Source organism: Malus sylvestris, chromosome 5 (genome assembly GCF_916048215.2).
Source record: "Malus sylvestris chromosome 5, drMalSylv7.2, whole genome shotgun sequence".
NCBI classification, from domain to species: Eukaryota; Viridiplantae; Streptophyta; class Magnoliopsida; order Rosales; family Rosaceae; genus Malus; species Malus sylvestris.
In genome coordinates this window covers 20911273-20920773 of record NC_062264.1, presented here as the reverse complement: position 1 = coordinate 20920773, position 9501 = coordinate 20911273, and positions in this window count along the sequence as shown.

Sequence of the window (9501 nt, the reverse complement as noted above, 5' to 3'; positions counted from 1 at the left end):
GTAATCATACAATTGGCCGATAGATCTAACGCTTATCCAAAAGGAGTGTTGGAAGACGTTTTGGTGCAGGTTGATCATTTAGTCTTCCCAGCAGATTTTTATGTGCTCGAAATGGATGAATCGGATCATGCTCCTTCATTGCCCATCCTCCTTGGAAGGCCATTCATGAAGACGGCCCGGACGAAGATTGACGTGTATAGTGGAACGTTGTCCATGGAATTTGATGGGAAGTTGTTAATTTTAATCTTTCTGATTCCATTAAGTACCCTAGTGAGGACCATTCATGTTTCTCTATTGATATAATTGACTCTTTGGCGCAGGGATATCTTGAAGATTTGAATGACGATGCGCTTGAAAAAGTCATTACACGAGGAATGGAACTCACAACCAAGGGGGCAGATTCTAAGGCAACCCACGGCATACATGGACTAGGCCATGCCGTGCCCCCTAGTGATAAAATTTTTGAGTTGGTTGCTGCCCTTGAGTCACTACCTAAGCATGGTGGTAAGTCTCCTAACTTTGATTCCATTCCAATTTCGACTAACAAGTTGCTTCCATCCATCGTTCAGGCACCCATACTTGATCTCAAACCCCTACCAAGCCATTTGAAGTACATTTTTTTGGGGGAAAACGAGACACTACCTGCCATCATCTCCTCATCCCTCACGGCACAAGAAGAGGAGAAACTAGTTCGAGTTTTGAAGGAGTTCAAATCTGCCCTAGGTTGGACATTGGCCGATATTAAAGGTATAAGCCCTACGACTTGTATGCATCACATATTTCTTGAGGAGGGGGCCAAACCAACTAGAGAGGCTCAACGCCGTCTTAACCCTCCAATGATGGAAGTGGTGAAAAATGAGATAATCAAACTTCTAGATTGTGGGGTGATTTATCCCATCTCCGATAGCCGTTGGGTTTCACCTATCCAATGTGTACCCAAGAAATCTGGAGTGACGGTTGTGGAGAATGCGGAGAATGAGCTTGTGCCCACCCGAATTCAAACCGGTTGGCGAGTGTGCATTGATTATAGGAAGCTAAATGCAACCACAAGGAAAGATCACTTCCCATTGTCGTTCCTAGATCAAATGCTAGAAAGGTTAGCAGGTCATTCCTTTTATTGCTTTCTTGATGGATACTCCGGTTATAATCAGATTGTTATTGCCCCGGCTGATCAAGAAAAGACCACTTTTACTTGTCCCTTTGGAACGTTTGCATATCGACGCATGCCATTCGGTTTGTGCAATGCTCCTGCCACATTTCAAAGGTGTATGGTTAGCATCTTTTCTGATTATGTTGAGAGAATTATTGAGATATTCATGGATGATTTTAGTGTGTTTGGTAATTCATTTGATAATTGCTTGGATAATCTCACTTTAATCTTGAAACGTTGTGTTGAAACAAACCTTGTGTTAAATTGGGAGAAATGCCATTTTATGGTTAAACAAGGTATTGTTTTGGGTCATATTATCACTGAACGTGGAATTGAAGTTGATAAGTCTAAAATAGATCTTGTACGCTACTTACCCTCTCCCACTTCGGTGAGAGAGGTTCGTTCTTTCCTTGGTCATGCAGGATTCTATAGACGATTTATCAAAGATTTTTCCAAGATTGCACAACCCCTATGCCGTCTCCTACAAAAGGATGTGTCATTTGAGTTCAACGAGGCATGTGAGAAGGCATTCAAGAATCTCAAGGAGCTCTTCACCACGGCACCCATCATAACTCCCCCGGATTGGTCCATTCCCTTTGAATTGATGTGTGATGCATCGGATTATGCACTTGGCGCTGTTTTGGGTCAAAGAAAAAATAAACAGCCACATGTTATTTATTATGCTTCACGCACTTTGAATGATGCTCAGTTGAATTATTCTACAACTGAAAAAGAACTTTTGGCGGTTGTATTTGCTTTAGATAAATTTAGATCATATCTAATTGGTACTAAAGTTATTGTTTTCACTGACCATGCAGCCTTGAAGTACTTGTTCACCAAGAAAGAAGCTAAACCTAGACTCATTCGTTGGATGCTTCTACTTCAAGAGTTTGACATCGAAATCAAGGACAAGAAGGGGAGTGATAATGTTGTTGCCGACCACCTAAGCAGGTTGGTGCGTGAAGAAGAGGATCTTCCCATCTCCGAAACATTTCCGGATGAACAACTCTTGTCCGTTCAGGTAAGTGCTCCTTGGTACGCAGATTTAGTAAATTATTTGGTGACTAAACAAGTTCCTAGCACCCTAAACAAATTCCAATGTGATAAACTTAAAAAGGATGCTAGATTTTATGTTTGGGATGACCCATACTTATGGAAATATTGTTCAGATCAGGTTATAAGAAGATGTGTGCATGAATCAGATTTTCACTCAATTTTAAGTTTTTGTCACACATATGCATGTGGGGGTCACTTTGGCACCCAAAGGACAGCTTTTAAGGTTCTTGAATGTGGTTTTTATTGGCCTACTTTGTTTAAAGATGCTAGAACCTTTTGTTTAACATGTGATTGCTGCCAAAGGACAGGTAATATTAGCCAAAGAGATCAAATGCCACAGGTACCCATCTTTGTTGTTGAAATCTTTGATGTTTGGGGTATCGATTTTATGGGTCCTTTTCCTTCATCTTTTGGTTTCACTTACATATTACTTGCCGTTGATTATGTTTCCAAGTGGGTGGAAGCGAAAGCCACTCGAACTAACGATTCTAAAGTTGTGGCAGATTTTGTGAAAACTAATATCTTTTCTAAGTTTGGGATGCCTAGGGTGCTAATCAGTGATGGCGGGTCTATTTTTTTGCAACCGTACCATTGAGGCATTACTCAAGAAGTACCATGTGACGCATAAGGTCTCCACACCTTACCACCCCCAAACCAATGGCCAAGCCGAGGTGTCGAATCGTGAGATCAAACAGATTTTGGAGAAGACCGTTGGGCCAAATAGAAAAGATTGGAGCTTACGGTTGGATGATGCATTATGGGCATATCAAACGGCTTACAAAACCCCTATTGGTATGTCTCCTTTTCGACTTGTGTATGGCAAGCCTTGCCATCTTCCCGTGGAATTAGAACATAGAGCTCATTGGGCCATCAAGACCTTCAATTTGAATGTGGACCAAGCTGGAATTCATCGAAAGCTTCAATTGAGTGAACTTGATGAGATAAGGCATGAAGCTTATGAGAATGCTAGAATTTACAAAGAGAAGACCACGGCATTCCATGATAAGATGCTTCGAGGCAAGACTTTCGAAATTGGGCAGAAAGTGTTGTTGTTCAACTCCCGCCTTCGTCTATTCTGTGGTAAGTTACGTTCCAAGTGGGTTGGCCCGTTTGTTGTTACTAATCTTTTTGTGCATGGTGCAGTCCAAATTAAGAGCTTGAGGACCGGGCAAGAATTCAAGGTGAATGGACATCGCTTGAAGCCATACTACGAGCACTTTGTGGAGCAAGTTGTGGAGGAGATCCCACTACATGCCGTGGGTTCCAAGGAGAAGTAAAGGTGTTCATCGTCCGGCTGGAAGACGTTAAAGCAAGCGCTTTAAGGGAGGCAACCCATTTATTTTGCTTGATTGTCAATTTTATTACTTGTTTAATTATTTTTGGTTGTGACTTTCTATTTTGAAACATTAACAAATATGCAAAGGATTTTAACATTAAACTTCATGGAAATGAACAGGAAACGGGGAAATAAAAAAAAACATAGCATAATACAAGAGGGAGCCTTCACAAAGGCTGCTTGGGAGAGGTCGCAGTAATCGGCGGAGTTGCAGTAGTCGGCGGAGTCTCAGCAGTCGGTGGGGCCACGGAAGGAGGAGGTATCAGAGGTTGATCAGTTGGAGCTTCACTACGCGGTGCCGCCCCAGAAGACGAAGGCAGATGCGGTTGGAACAAACCCACAAACCTCCGGTGATCAAGTAAAATCTGACCATCATTTTCCTGCAGCTGGTCAATTTTCCTCTTCATGTTTGTGGCATAATTGTGTGCAAGCTTGTGCAATTGTTTATTTTCATGCTTGAGTCCTCTAATCTCCTATTTGAGACTCTGTATTTCAGCCACCAACGATTCAACGTGACGGGTTCGAGCAAATAGGCGTTGGGCCATGTTGGACACAGAACCCACACACTGCACGCTAAGAGCCAGAGACTCCTTAACCGCCAATTCATCAGACCGTCTAGCGAGCAGTCTGTTATCTCTGGGGGTGACAAGGTTTCGGGCCACCACCGCAGCGGTCATGTCATTTTTCATCACCGAATCCCCAACGGTAAGAGGACCAGTAGGGGATATGAAGGACGGACGCCATATGTTGTCTGGAGAAGGAGGGGCTGCTCCTTCACTAAGGTTCAAGTCAAAACGACGGTCGGAAGGGCCAGACATTTTTCAGAGGTGTTAAAGAAAGAGGAGATCGGACAAGTCAAGATCGTAAAAGTGCAAAACGGGAGTTTTTACAGGCAGAAATTCAAGAGTGTTTTGAACGTCCTGCATACCTCTATAAAAATCAGCACGTGATGGGATTTCAGAGATCGAAGAGGTGAGCTCAGAAATCGAAGAAGCCATTCGGAGATCGAAGAGGCGCCAGCTTTCTCAAAAGTTGGGCTTGCTCACAAACCACCAATTCTAGATACCGAAGAGCGTCAACTGTCTCAGCCTCGTCAGCACCCATCACACACAACTCAGCTTTGCGAAAATCACGGGCAGTCTGTCGAAGCACCGATTCCAACCATCTGTCTCTCTCAGCCTCGTCAGCACTTGTCACATGCAATCTCTGCCCTCAACGAAGCTCAGAACTCGAAGCGTAAATTCTGGATATTAAAGAGACCTCTGCTTTATCGAGACGTGTCAGCATCTGTCAATTTGCACATCTGCGTTGCGTAAATCACGCGCAATCTGTCGAAATTTTTTGGAGAAGCGGAATGCAAGTGGAAACTACTGTTAAATTATCCCAGGCTTGCCGACACGAGTAATGGAACAATGCCCCAGCCATTAAGAAAATTCTATAAATGTTGAACTTCAAAGTGAAGCAGTCTCACCCAACTTTCAGCCTCACTTAACCCTTCATCCTCTCTGAAATGGCTTTCCAACAAACCCTCTCGAGTCACTCTGTATTTTTCATCCCCTAGGATACCCCTGCAAACAACCCATCCAGAGCACAAGTATTTCATATCATAAGGGTTGAGAGCAAGAGTATCTCATATCATGCTTTCTCCCTGTCCTTTCTCCAGCCAGCTCTTGCTCTCGAGTACTCATTATCTTATGCTTTCTCTTTGTCTCTCACTTATAAGGGAAGTGAAGATGATACCTCGAAGCATGTGAAGACAACGTGCTGATTCATCCTCAACTAGGGACAAGGAGAAAGAAAGCAAGAGGTGGGCACTTGGAAAGATTGAAGAAAGAAACAGACCAACACCTCTCCCTCGTGCTTGCCCGTCGTGCAGAAGAAACAAGCAGAGAAGAATGCAGCTTGCACAATCATCCCAGCGGAAGGAGTCTGAGATGAAGAACTAGAGAAGCTGCCACATCTGCTTGGAGAACAAATAAGGAATTGCAACATCGCCAAAGAGAAAAACTTCGCCGTACAATTCCAATCCAGTTCAAGATCAAAGCTGTGGAAAGTCAACAAGATCAACTATCTCCAAAACCAGATTTGCGTTCTTAAACTCTACTCTGTCTGGTTTTTACTTTGCCATATTTGTCATGTTTATTTGTCGTTTATTATTTGCTTGTTTTTGGTGTGAGTATATGCTTGAAACATTGAGGACAATGTTTGATTTAAGTGTGGGGGGGGTAACCATTGTTTTGCATGAAATTCGTAGAAATTTATCACCCATTACTTCTAGTGTTGTTCCTTGTTGTTTTAAGTATTTTTTAAGCTGTTTTGGAGTGTTTCAGTGTGTTTTGACATAAAAATCCGAAAATTCATAAAAATTTAAAAAATTGTTTTTGAAAATCCAAAAAAAAAAAGTTTTTTTTGTGCGCTTATTTGTGTCTTAGGGTACCTTCCAACACAATGATGAGGATTCGGTTTGTAATTGCATGAATGTTAAAGAGAGTTATAAACATGGATGAAAGTTTGATTTACTCTTTATTTATGCGTGGTTGTGGTTATAACTTATGAAATCACATGTAATCATAAAAGAGAAAAAAAATTAGTTTTTGTAACATGCTTGAAGGAAAGAACTCAAACTAACGGTACAACCTTGTGAGACTTGAGCCTAAACGTTATTTGGAGAGTTGATAATCTGTGCATTATTGTTTTCTAAAGTCGTTGCATGATCTCATTTTTCTTTGCTTGGTTACTACTTAGAAGGCGTTTCATCATTTAGTTCCAAATGCTAGAACTCATGCCCATTTCATTCAAAGCATGATATTGATTTGCATAACACATATTCAAGATGAAATTGTGTAGTTACCACCACCAAAGCCAAACTGCCATGTATCCCATATCGTTATATGTTTAAGTTAACCCCATTGAGCCTTGATAGCCTACATTCTTTGTTAAACCACATTATCCTTACCTAGCCTAGTTTAGGACCATCCATACCCTTGTTCTTGAAGCATAGTAAAGCATGATTCAAATTGAATTTCTTTTGATTAATGTATGGCAGAAAACAAGTGTGGAGGAAGTGTGAGTTATTATGCTTGTTGAAAAGAAAAGAAGAGTTGAAAAAAAAAAAAAAGAGTTGAAAAATATGCGAAAAAGAGTTTTAAAGTGCTGCTTGTTGAAGAAAGGGTCCAAAACATAGAATTCGGCCCTAAATATTGTTTGAATTTTCCCTTCGTGTCTAAAAGCTGATTTCTGCAATCTAAGTGAATTCTAAGTTTCAATTTCATTACTTTACTTGCTATTGCTTTAAGAACGATTGTTATCCTTATCCTTCATTTGTTAGCCATCACCCCAAGCCCCTTTACAACCCTTAACTTCATCTTGAGTGTCATGCGTTTCAATATGTGGAGTTTGAAATTGATATGAGCATATGGTGTCACTGGTTCTTGCATCTAAGTAGTAGCATTCCATTCATGAGATCATATCTAAACATGCTTATTAACTCCAGAAATTGCTTTCTTTGTGATACATATATGCGAGCGTTTGTTTTCATATCTACATCAATCTTCTCACATATAACTAGTATAGGGTGTGTAGTTAGAAAATCTGAGTGAAAATTGAGTGCATATCTTGTAAGGAATTGAGTGATTTCTCTAAGGCATGTTACTACATCAAAAACATTATTTTAATCGATTAATTGTGAACAAGTAAGTAGTGACTATGATTAAGTACGTGCTTAAGTGTGAAGATGACTCAAATCTGTGGGGATAATGATTTTTAAAATGTCATGTGCATTGGAAATCCCTGAGGCAAATGTTGGAAGGTTTAGGTTGTGTTTTATTTGTTTTGTTTCATTTTATTTCTTTGTTTTGCTCGAGGACTAGCAAAAGCTAAGTGTGGGGGAATTTGATAGGAGCATTTTTATGCAACTTAATTGGCTTGTTCTCGTGCGTTTACGTTGTGTTTCCTTAGTTATTTTAGTGTTTAAAGCCATTTTCATTTGTTTGTAGGCCTTAATAACAACCTTGGCAAGAATAATGCATTTTGGTGCATGTTGGATCAATATTGGGCTCAAATGGATTGCATGCATGAGGATGGACGTTTTGGGCTTTTGTGTGTGCAAGTGTGTGTGTGAAATTGCAAGGATAAACAATGACAACTTATACACATGCAAACTCAAGGCAAAAGAAGGAAGAAGCCCACATGCAATTTGGAAGGGACACACACGGCAATAGGAAGGCTTTGTGTGTGTTTGGTGCTTGAAATGATGATGCATGTGTGTGTAAATGTAAAGGGAAAAACATGGCAGAAAATGTGTGTGTTTTGTGCTTGAAATGATGAAGCATGTGTGTGTAAATGTAAAGAGGAAACATGCCAACACACACCCACACAAGCTCACATGCAAAGGAAATGGAGTGGTCCTCTCTCAAGCCTATAAATACCACCTCCCATATTCATCAAATTCATAACAGATTTTTCTCCAAATTTAGCCAAAAACCACCCCTAGCCACACCACCCATCAATCCTAAACCTTTCCATACCATTCCCCATCCTTTCTACACAATAAAAACCACCCAAAACCGTCCAAAACCTCTAGTGCCGCTGCTTGCAAGGAAGGAAAGAGAAGGAACATCTTGTGCCGTGCCTATGCCCAAACCTTGGGAGTGTTGGAGCGTTTCTAGGTGTTTTCTATCTTTGTTTTTAATGTCTAAATTTATGCATCTTTGCTTTGTAAGTATGAGGAACTAAACCCCTCTTAGTTAAGGGGTGATTCGAAACTATGTTCATGCTTGCAATATGATTTGATTACATCCAGTTGTGATTCATAAGTTGTGAATTCAATTTACTTATCCGTTCGTATAAAAACTGATTTGTGTATGTTGGTTGAGAGTGCACGCTTAATTTTCATGCATGAATTTGACGCTAGAATATAAGGGAGTTTCACCTAATCGTTATGAACTTATATTCACAAGTAGTGAAGGTTGCTAGTCACAATCACGTTAAGTAAATTCTTGGCATAAGTTTCATGCAAATCATAGTAACGAGTGCCTCGTCAATGCTTATGTTTTTCATAGAACTTAATGATTCTTGCTTGTATCTCTATTATGCAATTCATGTAGGGAACTTGTAGGGAATGTTTTGGGTTGTCGTATGCAATCATCCAACCTAATAACTTGTGGAAAAACTGAGGGTTAATTAGTGCAATTCACGATTAATTTGGGGCGTTGAGTATTCATAGTTTATCGAAAAGCAACTGGAAATCGTTTTGTATGCAAGTGTGACATGTGTGGAGAAGAACCTCCTAGCTAGCTTTCCATCCATAAGTTAAATTCAAATTCATTTACAATCTGTTTTGATTCACCCAAATTTGTCTAAGAATCTGTTTACTTTGTTCTTGTCTTAATTTAATTATTTTCGTCCAAAATCAACCCCATCTTATTTCTTTGAGTCATATTAATTAGAATTTGTCTTAGATTATGTTTTTAAGTGTTTTGAGTGCTGTTTGAGTCTTCTTGTTTATCTTAGTATTTTAAAATATAGTTTTGCATTCTTTGAGTCTAGTTTAGTGTTTTAAACTTTGTTTTTACATTTTCAAGTCAGTTTCCAAGTGATTTAGCAATCCCTCCTAATCCCCGGTCTAGAACGATCCCTACTTACATACTTTACTACATTTGATAAAAAGAGGGTTTAATTTGTGTGTTTAGTTATTTTACGCATCACGTAACTAATATTTGGATTTTTGTAGACCATCCCTCGAGATAGGGTTTTCGAGATCTTCTCTTCTCGAAGCAAATAATCATATTGCTCGACATGCTGGACTAATTCATACATATCCCAAAAGTTTGCCCCCAAGAATTTCTTTTTGTATTCTACGTCAAGACCGTTCAGAGCAAGTCTAACAAATTTGACTTCGGGGAGAAGTACTCGGCACCAATTCCTGGCAGATTTAAATATGGTCAGATAATCCATTGGT